Genomic DNA, 26239 nt, shown 5'->3' with positions numbered 1-26239 from the left:
GTAGAGCCGGGGAGTGACAGGGGTGAGGAGCGGGGAGGGGAAGAGAAGGGGGGCCCGGGGCTGTGAGGGGAAGATGCAGGGGAGGGTGCAGGGGACATGGGGAAGGAGTGAGGGGAGATGGGGGTAAAGGGAGGAGAGGACGATTCAGGAGCCAGTGGGAGGGAGAGGGGAAAGCAGAGAGGCTGGAGAAGGGGATTCAGGCTTCAACTGTCCTACTGTCTCCCCTTAAATCTTTCTCCTTCCCGCCATCTCTTTTCCCCTCTTCCTCGGCTCCCCTCCCCCGTCTCACCCTAGCTCGTTCCATCTCCCCAGGAGAAGGCCCCAGGGAACCAGGCTGACTAGAGAATGCCCCCAAGTGAGCATCCCTCCTGCAGGCCCCCCCAGAAGTGTCCAGGCAAGTATTGCACAGGCCTGTCCAGAGAGCAGGATGGATGCTGCGCTGATGTGCCAGCTGAAGAGTGAACTCGAAAAATAGACTTCAAAGGCACTATAATATAAGCGAAACAGGTGATGGGGAGGGATGTGTGTTTAGTGATGCTGGAAAGTTGAAGTTCAACATCATTGTTAAATGGTATTAGATTGGAACTGGATAACTTTTCAGTGCAACATATCTGCAAAGTGCTGTGTCAGACCAGTCGCTCATCATGTATTTATTAGTGGTTATTAGTGGTAAAATGCATTCTTCACAAGATGTTTGAAGTGTAGCTTCTTCAGGGCAGGAGTTTAAACAATTTTATTAACACATAATTTGGATAGTGATGTAGATTTTATGTCTGTACAGGAAACTGGGTTTCAGATAGTAAAGAATTTTCAAATCCAGTAAAGGGACGAGTAATGTGTATTTTTTATTTTAATTTTCTAAGATGGTATAGGGTATTAATTTGAAAAGTGAACAGGGAGTGTAATGCAGTCACAGAATAGATAGGTTGAGATTGGATTAAAAAGTGGCATTTATGTAGTCCTAATAGAGAAATTTAAAAACTGTTAGCTTGGAGATAGCCAAGTGCTTTGATTCAAGGGCCTAAAAGTCTGATGGGCTTTCATTAACTCAGAACAAACTCTCAGATTAATGCTTTGGAGAAAATAGTAACAGAATGAAACTTACAAGAATTTACATCAATTTCAGTGCTGCTAATCAGAACCCTATGGGAAGCCTGGTAGGAATCCTTGGAGTGGGAAGAGTCTCAGCAATTAATGGAAGCAGAATAACTGGGCTTCTAATGAGCATGTTGACGCAGACTTTGCTGTGGTCTTTTCACATGTTCCATATCTACATTTTGCCTGTAAATTTAGTCTTCCAACTAGTAGGTGTCGGGGAAATTTTCAAATTCTATGATCATAGCAGGTGGGCCAGATGCAATCAGGAAAGAGATGGCTAGAGCACAGCTGGCTACTTCACCAGGATGGGCAGTCAGGAAGCACAACAAAACGATCAAGATCTTTTTTATGTGATCAGTATATGCTGGATTATGCTAATTCAGTGCAGTCTGACCAAAGTCTATACTACCTAATGTATAATACAGAGTAATAAACTTGTATAATTAAGGAGAAGGAGAAAATACATAATATGCTAATCATCTAAATAGAGTGACATTCATTTTGACAGTTCTAGTTTGGCTTACAGGTTCTATTTCACTATTTTCCTATATGTGTAGCTGAATATCCTTATTCAGGTATTGTAAATTACCGGTATAACATATTGTTTAGTTTTTCCTATCTTTGGGAAGGTAGTAATAAGATCAGCTACTGATTAGAGTGATGAAATTTGCATACAATGGCTGTGTTTAATTACATCTATTCATTTCCTATGAATGTTGTCTATTAAGATACGTGAGAAGTACTTTCCAAAAACTTTACTGAATAGGAAGGGAAGGAAATCTGTGCTCTAGTGAAACAAAGAATGTAACAATGCTTTTTAGAGAGAGGAAGCCAGCTTTTAATACCATTAAATGTACTATGAGTGCTCCTGATGTCAGAGAAAGGGCAGAATTGGCACAGTTTTACAGTGGTAAATAGAGTTAATAAGGATATTCCTATCAGCAAGGTGTGGGATAAGATTAGAAGGATGAATGCTGGTAATAAAACCAAAGAATGGGCTGTCTTGTGTCCAGTAAAGGAAAAAACCTGATTTACTAGGGACTTTTTTTTTATTGATGGGGATGTTATGTATAGGAAAAGGAAGTATGAGAAATCCAGGATATTTTTGGAAAATAATGGAGATCAGTAACATTCTGTTGTATCAACAGTGATTTCCCCTTTGAGAGTGCCTATTATTGTAAGCAGAGCTGGCCTTAGACTAAATGGCACCCCCAATTGAAGAGCGTCTTTAGCAACCCCCTTATTTGTTAAACTTTTGAATCCCTTATTTTTATTGAATTTGTAGCCCATTTCACAACTTTCATTCATGATTTATATGCATGATTTAGTGCTGTCATATGAAAAATTTGCATGTTGTATATATTCATGCCATATATAAACACATTTTAAAAATTAATTTCCTCTAAATTTATAGAAACTTTTTTCACTTTTAATTTTTTTTAAACAGAACTATGAGCATAGGCAATGGGTTTACGAGTTAGGAGAGGCTAAGTCTCCCCAAACTGCTGGCTCATCGCTGAAAGGGTGGACACTTAAGCCATGGCCCCATCCATGCTCTGCCTCAGGGTCCTTGAAACACTCATCCTCTTCCCCTGAGGCTCCTCCTCTTCCTGTCTCCCCTCCATTCACATGAGAGACTTGCAGGAGAGGGTGAAGAAGTATGCACAAGCAGTGAACACCCAGACAGCCGGCCTGTGTGTGGGGTGAGGGGCAGGGACAAAGAGATGCAAACAGGAAACCAGGGGAAGGGGCAAAGAGGTAGAAACAGTGGGGGGAATGTTCTGTAGGCAGAATCGAAGAGGTACGAGCAGCATGTGGGGGGCCGAGGGAGAGGACGAAGAGGCTGAGGCTGAGCAGGGCCCTAGAGAAGGGTCATGAACAGCCCAAGAGGGCTTCAAGGAGTGGGCCACGTGGAACTGGGTTTCATGGTAAGGAGGCTGAGCTGGGACAAGCTTCAAGTGGGACCACTGTTCAGGCACACACCATCTCCCCAAATGGAAGTCACACATAGTCCATGCTTCTAAGCTCGGTGCCTCCCAAGTTGAGCACCCATCTACCACCAGACCTGATTGTAAGTAAACAACAAATTCTGTTATAATATGCTGAAGTACATTAAACACAGCAGCCATATAGTATTGATGCTTGAAATGTATTTTTGCACAAGAGGCTGAACTGTAGTGAAAAGGCAATTTTAGAAATAGATATATTGTGCTTTTGTACAATACATTATAATTTTGTGGGACCACATCCCTCTACTGTATGGTAACCTGACTGGTCTTGCTTCGTGTGGATATTTGATAATGCTGGCATACACATAGTCTAATAAGACTTCTAAAAATAAATGTCACAAATCATTCATTCCAGTTGTCAGAGTATGAATAATCCTATTGTCCTGGATCTCTGCACAGTCAAAATCCCTTTTCATACACATGAGATCTTATTATTTTCTGCCTGACAAAAAGCTGCTGACCTGCATTTAACTGTACAGACTGCCCGTTGTGTCCAACCTAAGATTTAAATGACCACTGGCCTCCTGCCCAGTTCCTTTAACAGGGGGTGAAGAATCTTTTTTGGGTCACGAGCCACTGGCCCACAGAAAAATCAGGGGCCACACACAACCTCACTCATGTGGCTTCCGACTGCCTCTCGTACCAGAGCATAGGAGGGCCCAGGCTAGTAGATTTTGTGTGCTCCACCCCTGCAAGGAGGTGATGGGGGGCTAGAGCTCCAGCATGGGCTCCCCAATGTTGGGGGGAAGCCCCAAGCCTCGGGGGCCAGATCCAAGTAATCTGTGGGGCACATCTGGCCCCTGGGCCTTACGTTCTCTATCCCTGCTTTATAAACACCACCAAATGTCAGTAGATGTTAATGATTTGTCTGTTCCCCCCTTCCTGTTTCATTGCTATATTCCCTCTCTGCTTCCATTCAGCCAGTCAAACTTTGGGATGGATGCATATGACTGGCTACATGGGAAATGAATGCTACAAAAGAGTACCGCAGAAAAGAATCTAAGGGGCATAGTGAACCATAAGCTAAATATGAGTCAACCGAATGACTCTTGCAAAAAAAGCAAACATCATTGGGATATATTAACAGGAGTGTTGCAAGCCATATATCAGAAGTAATTCTTCTGCTCTACTCTGCACTGATAAGGCTTCAACTGGAATATTGTGTCCAGTTCTGGACACCACATTTCAGGAAAAATGTGGACAAATTGAAGAACATCCTGAGAAGAGCAAAAAGAATGATCAGAGGCTTAGAAAACATGATCTATGATGGAAGATGAAAAGAATGGGTTTGTTTAGTCTGGAAAAGAGAAGACTGAGAGGGGACATAACAGCTTTCAAGTACCTAAAAGGTTGTTATGAGAAAGAGGGAGAAAAATTGTTCCCTTGGCCTCTGATGATAGGACAGGAAGCAATTATCTTAAATTAAAGCAAGGGAGGTTGAGTTTGGACTAGGGATGTTACATTTAGGTTAATTGAATAGTCGATTAGCCTCATGAATTTTTATCAGTTAGTCAACTATTCTATAGTCCCCAGGGATGAGGCTGGCTGCCAGTATGCTCCCAAGGAGTCCCTTGCCACTCCACGCTGCTGCTTGTGTATCAGAGGCAGCAGTATGTGGTGCCAGGTGGGAGCTGGTCCACGAGGGAAGCCAGTTTAAAAAACAGCTCCCCTCATGGACTGGCTGCCTGTCACCCCACACTGCTGCACAGCGTTGGGTGGCACATCCCCTGTCTGGGGAGAGGTGTAGGGCTGAGCTCCAAGACCCTTCCTGAGACAGAACTGAGCCAAGCTGCTTGCCCGCCTGGTTCCTAATATACTTTAAATGCAGAGCCACAGCAGGAATAGGTCCCGGACCTGGCATGAGCCAAGACTGAGTTGGGCTGCTGGCCAGCCTCCTAAAATATTTACTGGCAAAGGGAGGGGGAAGGAAATGTGTGTAGTCTATAACATTAACCTATAAGCTTTTGCTTTTTGGTTAATCGGTTAATTAACTACTACACTATTACATCCCTAGGTTGGACATTAGGAAAAACTTCCTAACTGTCAGGTGATTAAATGCTGAAATAAATTGCCTAGGGACACTGTGGAATCTCCATCACTGGAGATTTTTAAGAACAGATTAGACAAACATATCAGAGATGATCTAGATGAGGCTTGGTCTTGCCACGAGTGCAGGGGACTGGACTTTATGACCTCTCAAGGTCCCTTCCAGTTCTGGTAGTCTATGATTCTATGTCTACAAACAAAAATGAGAATCAGAATATAGTTGAAAAAGTTCCCTTAAAATGCTCAACATAATAAAAAGTAAGTAATTACAAATCTCTCCTAATTCCAAGAGACTCAATGAAATTCTTATTGTAGTACATGGGAGCCTTTCCATTGCCTTCAGTGAGAGTTGGATATGCCCCATGTCTCACCATCTAGTGTACTGAGACTCCTCATACTGGTTTTTTCATATGTGGGATTGAAGCCATCAGCATTTTTAAAAACAAAAATTCCTACTTGACTGGCAGCAAATAAACTTTTCAAAAGGCAGCCAACAAGTAAGAATGTTTTGGAAGAGTAACATGTAAGCATGAATCCATTTAGTTTACAAACCATGAAAAAATTTCAGTTATTTTTAAGGTCAACATCCTTAGTCCAGAGGTGAAGCAAAAGAAGTATTTGTTTTTAAATAGCAGACATCATTAGAGGAAGTTTTACTAAGACAACTGCCTTCCAGTACCAGTTCTGAGTTAGAGGACTGGACTCTGAAGCAAACTAAACCTCTCCTCTGTTCTTCTATAAGCCAGACAGGGTACAGACATGGAATGACTCCAAATGCACACACAAAATAGTAATTTGAATTTGATATTTTTATTTCAGGAAATCAACTTCTTAAGCACATGTATAATTGTTTTCAATGCCTGATGATTCAGATGTCTGGGATCTCATTCTGCTTGTTTTCATTAAAACTTTTATGAAAAGGAATTAGCCTGCAAAACCACAAAAATGCAGCTTACAGCTAAGATGCTGGAGAAGCAGTTAGCAACATGGTTGAAATATTGGAAATGTCTATATATTTTTAATAATTTATCCTGATGACTGACAAATTATTATGCATGTATAATTACAGAAGAACATAAGAACAGCCACACTGAGTAAGACCAAAGGTCCATGTAGCCCAGTCTTACAACAGTGGCCAATACCAGATGCCCCAGAAAGAGTGAACAGAACAGATAATCATCACATGATCCCTCTCCAGTAATCCATTTCCAGACTCTGACAAACAGAGGCTAGGGACACCATTCCCACCCATCCTGACTGATAGCCATTGATGGACCTAACCTCCATGAATTTATCTAGTTCTTTTTTGGACCCTGTTAAAGTCCTGGCATTCACAACATCCTCTGGCAAGGAGTTCCACAGGTTAACTGTGCGCTGTGTGAAGACAAACTTCCCTTTGTTTGTTTTAAATCTGATACCTACTAATTTCATTTGGAGACCCCTAGTTTGTATGGGAACAAGTAAATAACTTTTCCTTATTCACTTTTTCCACACGAGTCATGATTTTATAAACCTCTATCATATCCCCCCTTAGTCTTCTCTTTTCTAAGTTGAAAAGTTCCAGTCTTTTTGTTATTTTGTTAGGTTCTCAGTTGGAAGCCATGTCAGTGAGGGTGTGTTTTGGTTTTTGGGGTTTTTTTTTGCTTCTCACTTGTTAATTTGTTAGGTATCAGCAGTGGTCTCAGAGTTATACAGACGATGGAGGAAACATGGAGACATTAAGAGCCTGATCATGTTAGGTGCAAAATTGAATTGTAGTTGGCAGTGGATGGCACCTTGTAGGATTAGGCTCTCAAAAGCTGCCATAAGAACAAATGCATACTCCACATGTGAATTAGGTTTAGATATAAGATGTTTTGGGTGTTTTTAAATATGAGCATAATGATGCAACACACTTCAGTGTAAGGTTTGGAGTGGGAATAAATCTTAACTCTCAATATTTGACCTATTATTATGATGTATTCATCTCTCAAAAAATACTAGTACTAAATGCCATTGAAGGATGAGTAGAACAGATCATAGAGTACATCCTGCTGCAGCTAATTACTGCTAACTATTTCTCCAGCATCCTAGTTGTAAACTGAATTTTGAGGTTTTGCAGTCTAAACTTTTTCATGAAAGTTTTAATGAAAACAAGCAACCAGAGAGATGTTAAGAAGCATTATTATAAACTACCTATTGGATTTGTTTCCAATATGAGTTTCATTAAGACACTAAGTGCCAACTCCTGCTCCATTACATCATATGACTAATTCCAGTGAGACTATTCACATGAATATGATTAAATGAATTTGGCCCCATTCAGTATGTATCTTGGATTGGACATATAAGGTAGGTTTAATCAATTATACCAGTGGTTTTCAAATTATGGGTCACGACCCAGCACTGAGTCACACAGAGTACATCTACGCTGCAACCGGAATATTCTGAAATAACTATCCCATGTCTACACAGCAAGCCTGTTATTTCGAGCTCACTATTCCGACGTTCCTGTAAACCTCATTCTACGAGGAGTAAGAGACGTTTTGGAATAGCGCTTTATTTCAAAGTTTGGTGCTGTGTAGACAGCGCCAAATTATGAAATAAGCTATTTTTATTGCTCAAATTGCATATCTTATTTTGAGTTACGGTGCTGTGTAGATGCACCCACAATGTCAGGCACTGGATTACCTTGCTGTAGGGTAATCCAGTGATTACTGAGAGTGCTAAGGCCTGTCCTAGCACTGCAGACCATGCTGCATCCTGGAAGCAGCCAGCAGCAGGTCTGGCTCTTAGACGGAGTGGGCCACAGAGTTCAGTGTGATACCCCCACTCTGAGCACTGGCTCCACACTCCCATTGGCCAATTCCAGGTGTTCCTGCAGGCAAGAGCAGTGTGCAGAGCTTCTTGTGTGCCTCTGCCTAGGAGCCAGACCTTCTGCTGACTAATTCCAGGGCACAGCATGGTCTGCATGCCAGGAGAGGCAGGAAGCCTGCCTTAGTACCCCTACTATGCTGCTGACCAAGAGCCACTGGAGGTAAGCCCATGCCCAACCAGAGCACCAACCCGCCTGCCCCAGCCTTGAGCACCCGCCCCCCCCACACAGTACCCCCTCATTCCTCACTCTAGTCAAAAGATATAATTATGTTGGGTCACAAGCATCAACAATTTTCTTTAACTGAGTCACAAGAAAAAATGGTGGAAAACCACTGATTTAACGTGTGAGCTGTGAACATGCAACATAGTGCTAAGCACTTTGGGAACGTGAAACACATCCCGTCAGCCATCTCTTTGCTTCCCAGTGCTCCCGGAACTTCCAGCTTGCTTTTGTGCCACTTGTGTGACAGAATGACAGTCCTGGCTGTGAACTCCAGCATTTGCTATAAGAAATCATGAGTCCCATACGTCTCTCCCGTGTTGTGTTCAATGTGCTTAGGACATCACACATTTCAGCAGAGCTACTTAAGCACTAAATAGCAAAGCAAAAAGACTCAGATACAGACCACAATGTAAGTGACAAGGACAGCAGTGAAGTGGCATAGCATTGGGCTGTTACAGTGCAGGTGTACACAGTAGAGTGTCACTTTGCGCTAGGAGCATGGGTTCCCAAAATGGGCGGCGTGAAGAAATTCCAGGGGGGGGTGAGGTGACCCAGATCCGCTCCCTTAATCCGCCTCCCCTAAGTTTTGCTGCTATTTTTGTTTTTCAGCCCCAGTCAGTTCCTTTTTTTTTCTCAACAAGCGTTGCTGCTGGGTGGGGGGGGTGAGGATTTCTCAAAAATCAAAAAGGGAGCGTGATGCTGAAAAGTTTGGGAACCACTGCTCTAGAGAAACCAGCACTGAGTGGTGGGATCACATTGTCATTCAGGTGTAGGATGAAGAGCAGTGGCTACAGACATTTTGGATGCATAAAGCAACTTTCCTGGAGCTATGTGCTAAACTGGCCCCTGACCTGTGGTGCAAGGACCCCAAATGAGAGCTGCTCTCTAGGTAGAGAAGCATGCTGCAATTGCTTTGTGGACGCTCGTGATGCCTGATAGTTATTGTTCAGTTACAAATCAGTTTGGAGTGGGCAAATCTACCTGCTAGAGCAGTACTTATGCAAGCATGCAGGGCAATAAATCACATTTTGCTGTGTAGGACTGTGACTCTGGGCAATGTGGATGACATAGTGGCTGGCTTTGCTGAAATGTGCTTTCCAAAGTGTGGTGGGGCAATCTATGGCACACATATTCCCATTATAGCACCACCCAACCTTGTCTCGGAGTACATCACTTAAAAGGGATGCTTCTCCATGTTGCGTCAGGTGCTTGTGGATCAATGTGAGCATGTCACAGATATAAATGTGGGATGGTTTGGAAAGGTACATGACACATGCATCTTCAGGAACAGTGGTCTGTACAGAAAGCTTCAGGCTGGGACTTTCTTTCCAGACCAGAAAATTACAGTGGGGGAATGTGGAAATGCCCATAGTAATCCTCAGAGACATGGCTTACCCCTTACAGACTTGGCTCATGAAGGCTTACATTGGTCACCTGGACAGCAGTAAAGAGCAGCTCAATAATAGGCTCAGCTGATGCCCCGTGGTTGTTGCAAGTGCCTTTGACAGATTGAAAGGGAAACGGAGGTTGTATCTTGTGTCAGGCTGGACCTTTTGGAAGATCATATCCCCATTGTGGTGGCCACATGCTGTTGCTTACATAATTTGTGTCAGTGTAAGGGTGCAGTGTTTGCTCATGGGTGAAACAAAAAGACGCAGCACCTGGACACAGTTTGAACAGCCAGATACTCCAGTCTGGATTGGGAGGCCCTTGTGCTAAACACTGTACAAACATACAAAATTTTCTCAGGAATAATTAAATATAAACCACAACCTAAGATTTCTCTGGAAATGGCCATGTTTTCACTACATCTCGTACCTCAATTTGCAATCTGACATGATTACCCATCTGCTGACATAAATGTGGAACAACTAGTGTACTTCCATACTATGTCTGATCCTCTTCCTGTTTAAGATAATGGAAATGTTATGATTCATTTCAATGGGAGCGGGATTGGATCCATGGTTTATTAACTGAGGAACAAATTTTCAAATAGTTTCAGTCTGGCCTCTAATCCAGTAAACATTTGAAAATGTCAGAGTGCTTTGGAGTTGAAAAAATTAGTTAGCACCTTGCAGGATAGATTGCAAAATTATACCTGCAATTTAAAAGCCTGCAATTATTATAATCATTCCTGTAGTAGCACATAGATGTTCATATTCCTTTTCAAATTCAAAGTGCTGTGATACACAGACAGGCAAATAAAAAATATGGGCAAAGAGTTCAAATGGAATATGGAGAGGGAATAACTTTTGTTTGGAGATCAGTTTTGGAAGGCTCCACAAAAGTGGGTGAAATAGAAGAGAGACTACAGTAGTAGGATAGATCTTGGCAGAGAAGAGAGATGGTGTCTTTCGGCGTCTACTTTTAATTTTTTTTTACAGATTCAAGTTAACGGTGTTATCCTATTTCTCCTTCCAAAATAGAATTCTAAATTACAGAGCAACTTCTTTGAAACTGAGACCAGCAGTAATACGTTCGGAATGTATACTTCCTGAGAGGGTATTCAACACTAGCAATAATTATTATTTTTAAAATTTTTAATAGGATACTTTATCTTTCACAGACACTATTTCATTAAATTGCAATGAAAGAAAATAGTAATGTTATGAAATCCAGTTTACAAATTAATATCAAAGTGTTTGTTTCTGTTTTTTAAGCTCTAGAGATTACTTTAGCATACTGCTGAACAATCGTTTATCTTTGCTGACAGACTGGTTTACATTACTGGGATATGTGCTGCAGTACACCAAATGGCATTATCCAATTGGCTTTTATTTTTAGGCCCCTGTGTAGCAGACACAAATTGGCACACCATTGCTACTCCAGTGATCTCTGTTATAAACCCAGTAGCAGCCCCACTGAGAGAGGAGTAAGACAACTGGCAGTGGAAACAGCAGCACTGCAAAACATAAGTTTTAAAACTTTGAACTCTAATTATTCAAATACCAGACATTGCCACACATGAAGGTACTGTCCAGCTGCCATTTCTCTCTGCAAGGGTCCCTGATAATAAAAAATCAAAGTTATGAATAATATGTAAATAAGCAAAATATCATTAATGGCAGTCACCTCATTTGCTCTAGAGAAAACCCTAATTCTCCAAATAAGTGTACTACTCAATGCTAATAGTAGAAAGAAGCAATCATTCTTCAAAGAAGTAAGCATATTTTGAAGAATATATACTGACTGCCTGGTCCTGATTCCACTGAGATGAACAGGTATCTTATTATTAATAGTAGCAGGAGTAGTTCCTAAACGTGTGAAAAATGCATTTTTACTATCAACCAAAACAACTCTCAAAACCACATTTATATTAAAATTATGTCACTTGTAAAAAGTACATTTAGTTTTTTCTCAGAAAAGAATTACATTAGGGACCTTTACTTTGTATAGTGTAAATATATTCTCAGACTAAGTATAATGAAAAACTCTTAGGAAAAGTATTTGCTGTTCCATAAACAGCAGGCATATTAGCCACCTTACAAAAATCTAATTATTCTTTCAAAATACTATTCATGAAATCCTGATTACACTGAAATCAATGAAAATTTTGCCACTGATTTCAATGAGGCCAGGATTTTCCTCCAAGTGATTGGCTCAGGTAACATAATCAAGCCATACAGAGACAGTAATTCTCTCTGTGGCCTTAATAAGTTACCCAAATGGATATGGTCATGAAAATATAGGAAAATAAAATCTTGTTAAAAGGTTATGCTTTGGATGTACACAAAGAATCACTTCCACTTACTTTTTTAATGAACAGGGGTTTTTTGCCTACTATTTAGTTTTGTTAATGTGACAGAGCCAATGCAGAGAGACAGACAAGAAAGAATGAGTTGTTTTTTCTGACATGGGCATCATCAACAAAGTTTAGTTTCTGATTTCAGAAACTCTGTTACCTATCATATAAAGGCAGAAAGAACACACATAGGCTACATCTACACTACGAGTTTTCTCAGACAAAAATAACCTAATAGAATCATTTGCATAAGTTGTGATCTCATTTGCATATTTTCTGCAGATCCATTTTTGTGCTGGGATTTTTGCGGAAAAACAAGCAGTGTGGATGTTTCCTTTTTGCACAAAAACCACTTTTCCTGCAAGATCGGTAAACCTCCTTTTTGGGGGCATAAGGGTCTTGCAGAAAACGGGGATTTTGCACAAAAAGTAAACGTCCACACTACGTCTTTTTCTGCAAATACCCTTTGTGCAAAAATGGTCTGCATAAATTATGCAAAGGATGCACTGTGATATGCTAATCTGTGCCTCATTTGCATACTCACTGCCTGCAAAAGCGGCAGTGTAGATGAAGCCTCGGTGTTAAGATCCCGCTTTAAATATGTATGATAGGAATTGCTTAGAAGAATCTGTTTATTTGTAAAATGAGAACATTTGATATGAAAGCCTAAGAGCAATAATAATAGAATCCACATTGATATTTTTTCAGTTACTTTTCAGAGTAAACCCTGACTTCAGCTTCTGTGCTTCAACTTCCCCATTTTTCAAAGCGGGAGGAGAAAACACATTCAGATGGTGTGAGAATTTATTAGTTAATGTTTTTATAACATTTCTAAATATGCTTCAGATAAACTGTATCCACCAATTTAGATAACACAACCAAATCAGGCATATTCGTTTATAATAATGTCAGCTCACAAAAGTAAACAGTAAGAATATATATGCAGAATTGCTGTTGATTTTTCACTGAGGAATCCCTATGTCTGAGAAAGAGCAACTTGTGTTATCCTTTGGGAAAGGGACATAATTTAGAACAGGTGCCAAATTAGAAATAGAGAGCAGTGTTGTACTGCTCTCCAGTGTCATCTGCTGCTTCAGAAGGATATTACATGGAGCCTAATTCTAGTCCCACTGAAATGAATGATTATTTAAATGTCCTTTTGTGTTCAAACATTAATGTTTACAGGCAATTGCCAGGACCAGGAGATTCTAACTGGGTCAGAAATCTAAATCTGAAGGAATTATTTATCATCTGGTATGTGTTCTTGACCAGCATTTGAACCTGTGATTTCCTTTGCAAGGGATGCTCTTGCACACAGGATTGGACACACTTGACATTACCTCACAATCTACATTACATCTTATTTAGAAAATACCGGACATTTATATTTTTTCATTTATATTTTCTCAATTTGTTTCCTGAACAGAAAGCACAAATACTAGACTGTCCGGTTCAAAACCAGACACTTGGCAACCCTACTTGCACATTCAAAGTTTTCTGCTTGTTATTTCTAAAGAAAACCCTGGCTTTTTGCTGTATTTGATTCAAGATATTGAAAAACACTGGAAAACAGCAAGCTAAATTCCTCCCAGGTGAAACTCTGCTGACTATTGGGGAAGTAAACTAGGGGTGAATTTGTCCCAAAGACTGGGGATGTCAATTTGGTAGCACATGTGTAATAATGAATAATTGATACTAATGTCCTTTATTTGAAACTGGCATCATGGGTAAACTTTGCCCTGGTACCATTAGCAAAACTGTGGTTAAGAGGAGGAAAATAATTTTTGCATATGAGAGGGTGATCCAGGCCAAAATGAGACAACAGCAGAGAAGCACAGTGTATTGGAGCCTTCACGATCACTAGGAAACACTGCACAAATCTATTTTTTTTATTACTATTACTAGTTTTTATTCCTTCATGAGGAGCCTGGGTATAAATTTAGAGATGTGGGTCTGGAAGTAAAATTGCTTAACTGTTTCATACTGTGATTAAGTATATTTTTCAAGAAATAAATTGACCAAGCATCACCAGGAGCTAGCCCCACTGCAGCTCTGCCTTTTAAATGTATTAAGAGCCTGGTGGCTGGGAAGCCTGGGAGACGAGGTGCGAGCCAGGACAGCTGATTCCCTGCTCACGCCCGCTCCCCTACTATGCCTCTGCCTCCCCATGGAGACGGTACTGGGGGAAACCAACTTTTAAGCTGTCTCCCCCCAGCATCAGCTCCTGCTCCCCCCCTTGCTGTCTCTCTCTGATAAAGGCAGCGGGGGAGGGGGGAAGTGACTAGTCGAGTCACTCGTTGACTATCCAATAAGCATATGCTTATCAGATAGTTGACTAGTTGTTATATCCCTACTGGGAAGGAGAAAAAAGGTCCCTAGCAGGTGGGGGCGGGGCTAAGGGGGAAAAAAAGGCCTCTGGTGGCTGGGGAAGCCTGGGGGGAGAAAAAACACCCCTGGCAGCTAGGGGAGGACTGGGCGGGGAGAGAAAAGGTCCATTCCAGATGCGATCCCCTATCCTGAGCCCCTCCTCACTCCTCAACCCTCACTCTCACATACACCTCCTGCACTCTCCCCACCACATCCCCAAATCCCTGTCTTGAGTCCTGCAACCCCACACCACCAGCCCTCTGTCCTTGAAGGACCCAGGTAACACCGGGTAAATCTGCTAGTAGTCCAATAACTTAGAAACCTGTCTCAGGGTATGTCTACACTACAAAGTTAATTCGAACTAACAGACGTTAGTTCGAATTAACTTTGATAGGCACTACACTAGCGCTCCGCTAGTTCGAACTTAATTCGAACTAGCGGAGCGCTTAGTTCGAACTAGGTAAACCTCATTGTACGAGGACTAAGCCTAGTTCAAACTTACTAGTTCGAATTAAGGGGTATGTAGCCCCTTAATTCGAACTAGTGGGAGGCTAGCCTTCCCCAGCTTTCCCTGGTGGCCACTGTGGCCAACACCAGGGAAACTCTATTGCGCCCCTCCCAGCCCCGGACCTCTTAAAGGGGCACGGGCTGGCTACGGTGCCCATGCCAGGTGCAAGCCTGCCAGCACCCAGCTAACAGACCCTGCACCTGGCACGGCTCGAGCCAGCCACTCAATGCTCCGCAGCCCTCCCCCTCTTCCCGGGACCGGGCTGGAGGCTCCCGGGATCTTGCCCGGGACCGCAAGAGGCGGGCACCCGCCTGGTCTAGTGCGGACATTGTGGACCTCGTCCACGACCTCCGCACTAGGCACAGGAAAGTGGCCGTCTAGGACAGGAGAGCTGCCAGCCTGGCCACCCAGGAGCAGGTGTGCATGAAAATCAAGGTGGTCCACTGAGACCCCCGACCCTGAGCCCTGAGCTTACAATGGCCGTACTGGGTCAGACCAAAGGTCCATCTAGCCCAGTAGCCTGTCTGCCGACAGCGGCCAACCCTAGGGACCCTGGAGGAGATGGACCGAAGACAGTGACCAAGCCATTTGTCTCGTGCCATCCCTCTCCAGCCTTCCACAAACTTTGGGCAGGGACACCACTCCTACCCCCTGGCTAATACCACTCCATGGACCCAACCTCCATGACTTTATCTCACTTCTCTTTAAACTCTGTTCTAGTTCTAGCCTTCACAGCCTCCTGCAGCAAGGAGTTCCACAGGTTGACTCTTTGCTTTGTGAAGAACAACTTTCTGTTACTAGTCTGAAGCCTGCTACCCATTCCTTTCCTTTGGTGTCCTCTACTCCTTCTATTATGGGAACTAATGAAGAACTTTTCTTTATGCACCTTCTCTACCCCACTCATGCTTTTATAGACCTCTATCCTATCCCCCCTCAGTCTCCTCTTTTCTAAACTGAAAAGTCCCAGTCTCTTTAGCCTCTCTTCATATGGGACCTGTTCCAAACCTCTGATCATTTTAGTTGCCCTCCCTTCTCCCACCTCCTTTTCCCAGTCTCCCCCAGTTTTGTTCAATAAAGAGAGATTCTGTTTTTGACCACGCGTTTTCTTTATTTTGTACATCAGGAAGGGGGGCTAGGGAAGGGTAAGTGGAAGGAGGTGAGGGAGGAATGGGGTATGAGCCCCCGATGGGGAGGACTGGGCTGGCTCTGCGGGCTTCTGGGGGTGGAAGCTCTCCTGCAGCCCCCCAATTGCCCCCTCTCCCCAGATGGCAGCCTGCGGCAAGTGCAGCCGGTCTGATGGCCGAGTGCTGTGATGTGCCCAGTGTGGGCACTCAGGGCACTCCAAGCCAGGACTGCTTTGCAAGTGGGGTACCCCTGAGAACTGTCTGTCCGGGGTGGGGGTCGGGTATCTTTAAGCACAGCCCCCGGTTAGCCTGAGGCAGCAGCTCCACGCTCTAAGTCCTCATCTGATGCCCTGCCGGCACTGCTTCCGGCCATCCTTAACCCCGGTTCAGGGTCCACTTAATGTGGACATGCTAGTTCGAATTAGCAAAACGCTAATTCGAACTAGTTTTTTAGTCTGGATGCGTTAGTTCGAATTAGCTTAGTTTGAATTAACTAATTCGAACTAAGTTAGTTCGAATTAGTGCTGTAGTGTAAACATACCCTCAGATAGTGGCCAGCCTCATGATTTAGAAGAAGGTTTAAGAACCCTGCAGTCTGCATATATTGGGTAATCTGATCTCTAATAGAGATTGACTTAAGACTGAGACATCTGATTTAATATCCTTTCCACAGAATTTTTATCATTAATAACAATAACCCTGGATTTTCTTGAGCTCCATAGAAACATCCAATCCCTTTTTGAATCTTGTTAAATTCTTGTCCTCAATGACTTCCTGTTCTAATGCATTCCACACTTTAATTACAGGTTGTCTAAAAAGTATTTATTTTAATTATTTTTGAATTTCCCACCTTTTAATTTTATTAAATGTTCCATGGTTCTTTTGTTATGAGACAGGAAGAATAAAAGTTCTCAGTCTACTGTTATTTTATATATTTTTTATCTTAGCTCCTCTTAGGTTTCTCATAAACAATTCTAATATGTTTTCTCTCTCTTAATTAGAGGTTTTTCCATGTCCATGATCATTCTTGCCACCCTTCTCTGAACCTCTTCTAGTTCTGCAATATCCTTTTTGAGATGGGTACTGTACACAGTATTCCAGCTGAGGCTGCATCATTGATTTATATAAAGGAATGATAATCTCAGTATTATTCACCATTCTATTTCTTATGTGCCCTAATACCTTTGCTTTTCTGACCACAGCTACATATAGACAAGAGGTCTTCACTGCACTGTCTCAGGGACATCCAGGTCCCTTTCTTGAATTAATACTTAACTTAGGGTACATTTGCACTGCATGCTTATTTCAGATAAGCTATTCTGGAAGATATATTCTGAAATAAAGCGTCCACACTACAGGGAAGCATCAATATTAGTCCGACACAGGCTCCTCTAATGAGGATACACTATCTCGATTTAGAGCCCCAGGAGGCACTGGGGAGAAATTACTTAGAATGGCTCTGGTGAGGGGCTATTTCAAAATAGCAGCAGTGGAGCATCCACACTGCAGCTATTTTGAAATAGCTATTTCGGAAGAGGAGTTATTCCTCATGGAATGAGACTTACAGAGTTGGAATAAGCTGCCCATTATTTTGATATTATTTCAAAATAATGAAATTGCTGTGTACACATATTGTTATTTCAGAATAATGCTAGTTATTCTGAAATAACGGTGCAGTGTAGATGCACCCTTAGTATCCTATGAGGTGTGTGAGTAGTTTAATATTTTCCCTTCAAATGCACATTATTTTGCATTTATCAAAAGTGAATTTCATTTTCCATTATCTTGCTCATTTGCTTAGTTTGTTTAGATCTTTCTGAAGTTCCTTGCAGTCCTTTGTTCCTGAGTAACCTTAATAACTTTGGGTCCTCTGCATATTTTCCTACTTCACTATTCACTGTGCTTCTGAGTTAATATAGTATATATTTTAGAGCATTTGTCTGTCACTTTGATCAAGAACTCCTGAACTGTAAGAGTTAGGACCACCACATTTGGCATATGGCTTCCTTTTATCATACCTTAAAGCAGGACTACCCAACTTTGTAAGCCCTGGGGGCCACAATGATACTCACAGCACTGTGCTGAGGGCAGTAACTTAAGTGTGATTGCATATACATGCAAATATATATGCAAATAGCTTCTTTCACCCTGATGGGCATGAATACAAAGCACTTCCTCAATGCCCAGGCACTCCTGGCACCTCCTCCCTAGGGGCTAGAAACACTGACATCCTGTACCCGCCTGTTCCAGTCAGCCTGCCCACTTGCGTCTTTCAGTGCTCACCCCGCCTGGGAAACACCTGGCTGTTGTGGAGTGTGGTCCCAGTGGAAGCTGTGTTCAAAGGATCCCACCTGCAGATCACATGTTGAGCCCTGCATAAATCCAAACCACATTGCAGGCTGCAAATAAACAGGCCGTGGGCCGCATGTGGCCCGTGGGCCATGTGTTGAGTAGCCCTGCCTTAAAGCAATGTAAGACTTTGGTTGTTCCAGGAAAATGGGATGTACCTGGAATGGGATTGCTTCTCATAAAACCGAGCTAAAGAGAGAGAGAATCCCAAAGCAAGTACAGTCCTCAAAACTGACATAACTGAGCAAATGTTGAAAGAGACTGAACTAAGATGAGCCACAAAAATAAGATGAATGTGGAATAGGACTGCTTCTCAATAAATCTTACAGAATAGAGATAAAGTAAAGAAATTTGGAGTAGTGGTCTGTTTTAGCACAGCTAAATCAGGGCTTACGATTTGAAAAATAGAAGAAAATGTTATTGGAAACTAAATTGACTATAGCCCTTTTTTGTTAAAACCTACTGAATGATAAGAGTTTATAGGGATGATGAAAAATACACTTGATGAATTCCCATTTTTAAAAAATTACTAAAAAAATTAAACAGAAAAATGTTAATCCCTTTTTAAAAAAAATATCAAATAAAATTAATGTCATAAAAATAAGAGTGTATTTTTAACCATACAATCATTTAAATAAAGCATGTACATTTTTCTTTTATTTAAAAACACCTTAATTGAGTTACAGACTTGGGTAACTCTGCTAGTTAATAAATATACTAAACAACACAGGATCTAATATGGGGCCTTGAGGCACTCAGCTGTTAATCTTTTACCATAATGAAAATTTACCATTTAATTCCATTCTATTTTCTGTTTTATAGTCGTCAGTTTTTGTTTCATGACAATATTGTGCCTTTCAGCCTCTTGTGGGGTACCTTGTAAAATGTCTTTTGAAAGTCTAAATTATGTCAGCTAGTTATCAATTATGCACTACATATTGAAAGGATTTTAAGAAAATTAGTGAGATATGATTTTCCTTTGTACAATCTGTGTAGGCTAGACTTGATCATATTATGATATTCCAAGTGTATTGTTCTGGTTTTAATTATAATTTCAACCAATTTTCTAGCTATAGATGTAAGATTTATTTGTCTATAATTCCCCAGATCATGCCTAGAATAATTTTTAGACATGTGTTACCCTCTAATCCTGTGGCTGTTTTTAATCAGATTACATATTTTTGCTAGCAACTCAGATTATTCATACTTCAGAACTCTTGGATATACACAGACTGGACCTTGTGAATTATTGCTTTAAATTATCACTTGGAATACAATTCATTAGTACACAGTGACTGAGAAATAGTAAATTTCTTTACATAACAAGGAAAACCGAAAAGTGTGAGAAACCCACTAAAATAGACAATGAATCCAAGTAACTCTCATGTAAATAGATCACACTGGCCCAGTAACCCATTGGCCTAGTCTGTGTTATTAAGGACATTTTTCAAAACTTCTTTATGCCTATGAATAGATAAACTCTGAATAGATTAAAAATGTGAGCTTTAAAACGCTGATGGATCTCTGCCTGCACGAGGGCTCCCAACATTGCTATCACCTTTCCAGCTGACCTGCCATTCACAGCAGTGAGAAATTTTAGAAAAATATCCCAAGTGTGAATTGTGTCCCTAGGAGTTGTGTTCACAATCAGACTAAAAGTTGTGCCAGTGATTGTGTTATCTAGGATTTCTGCAGTTACAGCCTTTTTTCCCCTCTTCCAGTAATTTTTTTTTAATAAAAAACAAGACTTCTTAAACATCTTTATAATAAAACCAGAGCACTTCCAAAGTTTGGGAAATTCAGCTTGAGATCCAGAGTAGGTCTGAATGTTGTCATTTGGGACACATCTATAGTATTTTTACGTTGGGACTTTCGAAAGCACTCAGCATTGACATAACTCTCTTCTCAGGACCATTAATGGAAGTTTACCATTAACTTCAATGGGGGCAGAATTAGACTATTACAGAAGTCTATTGGAAAATTATTGTCTTAATTATTTTGATTATTTCCTTTATTCAGTCAAACACTAGTTTTATATAAAGCCTGCTTTAGGAATTGCGGGGCCCAGTTCGAACAATTTCGACGAGGCCCCGCAGCAATTTTGGTTGAGCGAGCAAAAACAAAAAACAAAAAACCACACACACAAAAATTTCAATGGGGGGCCAGAAATTTTTTTGGTTGAGGAAAAAAAAAACAGCACACAAAACCCCCCAGCTACCTCCCCTGCAAAGCCCCGGAGGTAGCTAACATTTCCCCCCTCCTTCCTGCGCTCAACTCACGCCTCCTGCAGTGCAGCAGCTGCCGCACTCCTCCTCCAGGGCCGACGCCCCCTCCCACAGCGTGTCTGGCACACTTCCGGGTTCAAGGCACGGGGCCCCTTTAGGCGCAGGGCCCGATTCGGGGGAATCGGCCTATGGCCGGCCCTGGTTTATATTCAGCTTCTAGTGACTAATATCTTCACATTTACTTTTCAGGTATCAGAGGGTATTAATCTGTTTTAGCAAAAACCACAAAGATTCCCGTGGCACCTTAAAGACTAACAAATGTATTTGCTCATAAGCTTTCATTGGATGGAACCCACTTTGTCATGATGAAGTAGGTTTCAGCTCACAGAAGCTTATGCCTAAATAAATTTGTTACTCTTAAAAGTGTCATAGGATTCCTTGTTACTTTTCAGGTTGGGAATATAGTTTCTAAGTTACATGATTCTGAAAGCATTTTAAAAGTACATGGTAATTATTGTTACTATGTAAATTAACTCTGAGGCATGGAATTGTGCATATTAATTTATGGACGAATAACAATGTCAGCCGACGGTCAGGGCAGTGTGTGTGTGTATGCTTCCGAGAAAAGGTTTAACGTCTGTGTCTGTACTGCTAGGACCGGGGTCCCATCGCAGAGGGTAGCCAGCAGGCCAACAGATGCCCCGTTATATAGGAAGAGCTTATTACACCTTAGATTTTAGCTGCTAGAACACAGGGGTTCCTTCGCAGCGGGCAGCCTAGGAAAGGCTTAAAAGGTGCCCCAACGGATCTTGTCACCTGGGAGTGACACAGATCCAAACGCCCAAGCTTTCCCCATGTCTGTCCCTTTATGACCGGCTGAAGTTCTTTTAAATTGTGCTTGGTTCTGTTACAGCAACTGGAGGAGTCAGGTTAAAGCTTAAACAGTTACAGGTTTATTAAAAGACTTATATAAGCATATGGTTACAATGGCTATTGCTCTATTTCTTAAATGCTAGCAAATATATATATATATATAGAGAGAGAGAGAGAGAGAGAGAGAGAGAGAGAGAGAGAGAGAGAGAGAGAGAGAGAGAGAGAGAGAGAGAGGTCTTAAAAATGGTTACAGGAAAAAGGTAAAGATAGAAAATAGAAATAATAGTACCAAGTGACAGCTTAATCTTTAAAGAGCTCTAACACTATGTATATATATACTTAAACAAAGGACCACATCCAGGTACAATTTTTACCCTTTTCTGTGCCTCTCGACTCCAGCGTGTCAGGCCAGGGCAGGTCTCTCAATTCCTAGGAAAGACGAATACGAGGTGGGCGTCCCCTCTGGAACCTCAGGAGATCAAACACCTAACCTGACCAGCAGATAGATGGTAGATTGACACTCAGAGAAAATGCGCTGCTGGACCCATCTATATACCCCTGGGGGCCCGTATCCTCTTTCTTATCTAAGAGGCCAAATTCTACTGGTCCGTTTTGTGGCACCAGTTCTTACAAGCAAGTTTCAAGTTAATTTACACTTGCAAGAGAGAGATAACTAAATTGTGAATACTAGACATTTTTTTACTGGGCGAGAGATTCCTCCCCCCGCGGACGGATGTGTGTTCGTATCAATATGGGTTTGAGTCAAGGGCACTCCTTGGCAGCCTCTTGGTCAGCAATTGGTGTATCTCTGTTTACAGCCATTCACGGTCACACAGCCTGGGCCTTCTGCTCTGTGTGCCCTGGATGCTCCAGGCAAGCAAAAATGGATGTTACAAGGGGGGTTCCTGTCTGGCTACAAACAAATAATAAATGCAGTTTTGCTATCTGTTGGTTAGAGAGATTAGTGATCTAGAACTGTTTAACCATTGGATGCTGTGATTTCACTTATTTATAAACTGTCATCTAAAATTGTTGTGCATTGTTAAAACAGGTACTATTTTCCACCTGGAAGGGGGCTCTGTTTCAGTGGTGTGTTATGTAGGGCCAGATCATCCCTTTTGTAGACATGGCAGGAGAATAGAGCATGCATGGAGGCTCAGGAACTCTGCACAAATGCATCTGATCCTCTTGTCTGATCTGTCAGGTTTGCAGATGAGCCCTACAGCATTTTCTATGGGAGACACTCTGCTCCCACTGACAAGATGATGTGGGAAGTATCTTCACAAGGGAGTCCTCAGAGAGATTTCTGATCCCTAGAGATGTGTATTTCCTGTGGGAGGGATGATCTGGATCTGGACTTCTAATACTCCAGTCATCTGAAGAAGTGGGTTGTGCCCACTAAATCTTATGATGCAATCTACATGTTTTGTTAGTCTTTAAGATGGTATTAGTCTATTTGTTGTTTTTTAAGTTTTTCCTAGATCTTTATGTTCACCCGTGTAAAGTAGTTTGAGTCATATGAAGAGAAGTCCTATGTGTATAGCATTTAAAGCATAATTCTGCTTTTTGGGTCAAATCTTGGAGACTGGGATTCTAGGTCAAGAAGTGCCATTGAAGCACTAGATTAGTCTGGGCAAATCATGTGGGTCAGCACTTTTAAAAGTGCCCAGCAGGAGACACCTTTTGTCTGATTTACAGAAGGGCTGAGCAATGCCCAATGAACTAAAAGTCTGAGGCATTCATAATTAGTAGACACATTTGAAAATGTAGTCAGAAGTGACTTGCTCAAGATAATAAGGTGGGTGTCGGTGTCAGAACACAGGAGTTCTGTATTAATCTTATACTCAGAGGGCTCGTCTACATTGGCCCCTTTTCCGGAAGGGGCATGTTAATTTCAGAGATCGTAATAGGGAAATCCGCGGGGGATTTAAATATCCCCCGCGGCATTTAAATAAAAATGTCCGCCGCTTTTTTCCGGCTTTTAGAAAAGCCGGAAAAGAGCGTCTACACTGGCCCCGATCCTCCGGAAAAAGCGCCCTTTTCCGGAGGATCTTATTCCTACTTCAAAGTGAGTTACTACTTCAAAGTAGGAATAAGATCCTCCGGAAAAGGGCGCTTTTTCCAGAGGATCGGGGCCAGTGTAGACGCTCTTTTCCGGCTTTTCTAAAAGCCGGAAAAAAGCGGCGGACATTTTTATTTAAATGCCACGGGGGATATTTAAATCCCCCGCGGATTTCCCTATTACGATCTCTGAAATTAACATGCCCCTTCCGGAAAAGGGGCCAGTGTAGACGTAGCCAGAGTGTGTGTGTCTCTCTCTCTAGGGCTGATTCAATCCCCAATGAAAAAATGAGTCTCCCCTGGTGTCAGTGAGGGTTGGATTGGGCCTGATCCTATCAGAATCAGTGTGAGTTTTGCCTGAATAATGAGTCCAGGGTCAGGTATTTTTCACTTTGGCTACGTCTATACTGCACTTTTATTTCGGAATCAGCTAGTCCGGAAGAAATATTCCAAAATACTTTATTTCGAAATAGTGCATCTACACACCAAATGCTCATTGAATAGCACTGAGCAATTGAAAATAGAGCGTCCACACTGATTGGACATTAAATTGCATTTAAGGCCACCCGGAACCACTTCAGTCAGGGCATCAGGACAGCACTCACTTCCTGTGGCTGCTGCCTGAAGCTATCTGAGGCTCTTGATTTAACAGATCACCCTGTACAGCAGTGTCTCAGGCTTTTTTCCTTTGCCTATCTCCTCGAAGGACAACAAACCCATTCCTCTGCCTGCTCTGGTTGCTCTTTCTGACACCTCAGCAATCCAGCTATGGAGCCAGACCTGCCTCTGGGCAGTTGACAGCTATTGTAGCTTATGCTGCACCTGCAGGAACACAACCCTCTGATCATTTTGAAGGCCCTCATTGGCTCGCTGTGTGCATGGCTCATGCTGTTGAATCCTGCCCTGCCCTCCCCTGCACTGACACTTCTGGATTCTGGACACCAATGCTGACTGGTGGGACCGGCTTGTCCTGGAGCGTTGGGATGATCAGCAGCGGATCCAGAATATTCCAGATGAGGAAGGACACCTTTCTAGAACTCTGTGAGTAGCTTGCCCCTGCCCTCAGGTGACAGGATACTCACATGAAGCCCACCATCTCCCTCTAAAAGTGGGTCACCATCGCCCTGCGGAAGCTCACCGTGCCGGACAGCTACCAGTGTGGATCAATCAGGGAATCAGTTCAGTGTGGGGAGATCGACTGTTGGGGCCCTGGTCGTGTAGATATGGTGCTCTTGGGCTATTGTCCCAGGAGGGGGGTGGACTGCTGGAATGGGGTTCCCTAGGGAAGGAGTGGGTGGATGATGGTGTTGGAAGCCCCTTTCCCAGGAGGTTTTGCAGTGCTGCCCTCACAAAGCCCTGCCGGGGCATGGAATAAGTGGGGGGTTGTTCCTGCTGGGGGGAGGGAGGGGTTGGGTTCCAGGACCTTCCGAGGGCTCATGCAACCCTGCAATTCTCTGTTTGTTTGCTTATCTTCTTCTACAGGTGGTGCAGGCCATCAATGCTGTCCTGCTATGCGGGGTCATCAGCATGGATGCCACTGTTGCCTGCTTTGCTGACATATACTTCCCCAACTGCAGGGGGGCTATTGATGGCACCCACATCCCCATCCAGGCCCCTGACCACCAGGCATGAGTACATCAATGGGAAGGGTTACTTCTCGATGGTCCTGCAGGCCGTTGTGGACCACGACGGCCAGTTTGTGCGTGTGCGTGTGTGTGTCTATATATATATATATATATATATATGCATGCTGGGTGGTCAGGGAAGGTGTATGATGCCCGTGTCATCCACAACTTGAGCATGTTCAAGAAGTTGCACACCAGAATTTTTTTCCCTGACTGCACCATCAGGGGCTGGGATGTGGACATACCAAAGTGCGTGGAGGGGGACATGGCCTACCCTCTTTTGCCCTGGCTCATGAAGCCCTACATCGGCCGCCTTGACCACTCCAGGGAACGGTTCAACGGCAGGCTCAGCAGGCCGGCATGGTTGTTGAGGACTCCTTCAGGCATCTGAAGGTGTGGTTTCTCTGTCTCCTCACCCGGCTGGACGTCGGGGAGTGGAACATCCCACACGTGGTGGCCGCATGTTGTGAGCTTCTCGATATTTGTGAGAGGAAGGGGGAGGCATTCCTGCCAGTGTGGGGGGGGCAGAGGCTGACCTCAGCAGGGTCTTTTAGCAGCAGTGCACAGCTGCCATCCGGCAGGTCCATCAAGGGGGAGTTTCTCATAAGCACCCCAGTGACACTCTCCTCTGGGCCTCCCCACTAGAGACAATAAAACAAGCAGTTTCTTTTGGAAAAAATAAACTCTTTGCTTTTTTATTTGGGGTAGAAATAACTGGGGAGGGACTGGAGAAAGAACCTGGGAGGGAACAGGAGAGAGGAGGAAAGGGAGAGGAGGGGGGAATGAGAACCTTGGAGTGGGGAGGAGAGAGCTGGAAGGGGGAGGAGGGGTGAAGAGGGGCTCAGGGCTGGGGCTGGGCATGACACCTGGCTCTGGTGATTCTACTGACACGCATGCAGGGGCTTCGGTGGCCATGGAAGGGGGGTTGAGAGAGAAGCGGGAGTGGGAGCAGGAGCAGTCTCAGGCAGCCAGGGATTGAACTGCCACACACATGGTGTGGCCCTGGTCCAACATCTCCTGCCAGGTGTCTTGCCACAGCTGAATGTCTTCCTGCAGTCTGTGGGCCTGGGTCTGCTCCAGGGGTTGAAGTTCCACAAGGTGCTCCCTCTGGAACTCATCCGTGGGTCTCCTAC

General features: G+C 43.0%; 1 long non-coding RNA gene across 1 annotated transcript; it reads left to right on the top strand.

The window, feature by feature from the left end:
• The first annotated feature begins 69 nt into the window (after positions 1–69).
• On the top strand, positions 70–25704 carry LOC142831064 (uncharacterized). Its single transcript, XR_012906681.1, has 3 exons — positions 70–3169; positions 24188–24522; positions 24964–25704. It is a non-coding gene; the product is annotated as an uncharacterized LOC142831064 (long non-coding RNA).
• The last annotated feature ends 535 nt before the right edge of the window (positions 25705–26239 follow it).

This window comes from Pelodiscus sinensis, chromosome 12, assembly GCF_049634645.1.
Source record: "Pelodiscus sinensis isolate JC-2024 chromosome 12, ASM4963464v1, whole genome shotgun sequence".
Classification (NCBI taxonomy): domain Eukaryota; kingdom Metazoa; phylum Chordata; order Testudines; family Trionychidae; genus Pelodiscus; species Pelodiscus sinensis.
The sequence above is the reverse complement of the archived record's forward strand: the minus strand, read 5'-3'. Positions and strand labels throughout refer to the sequence as shown.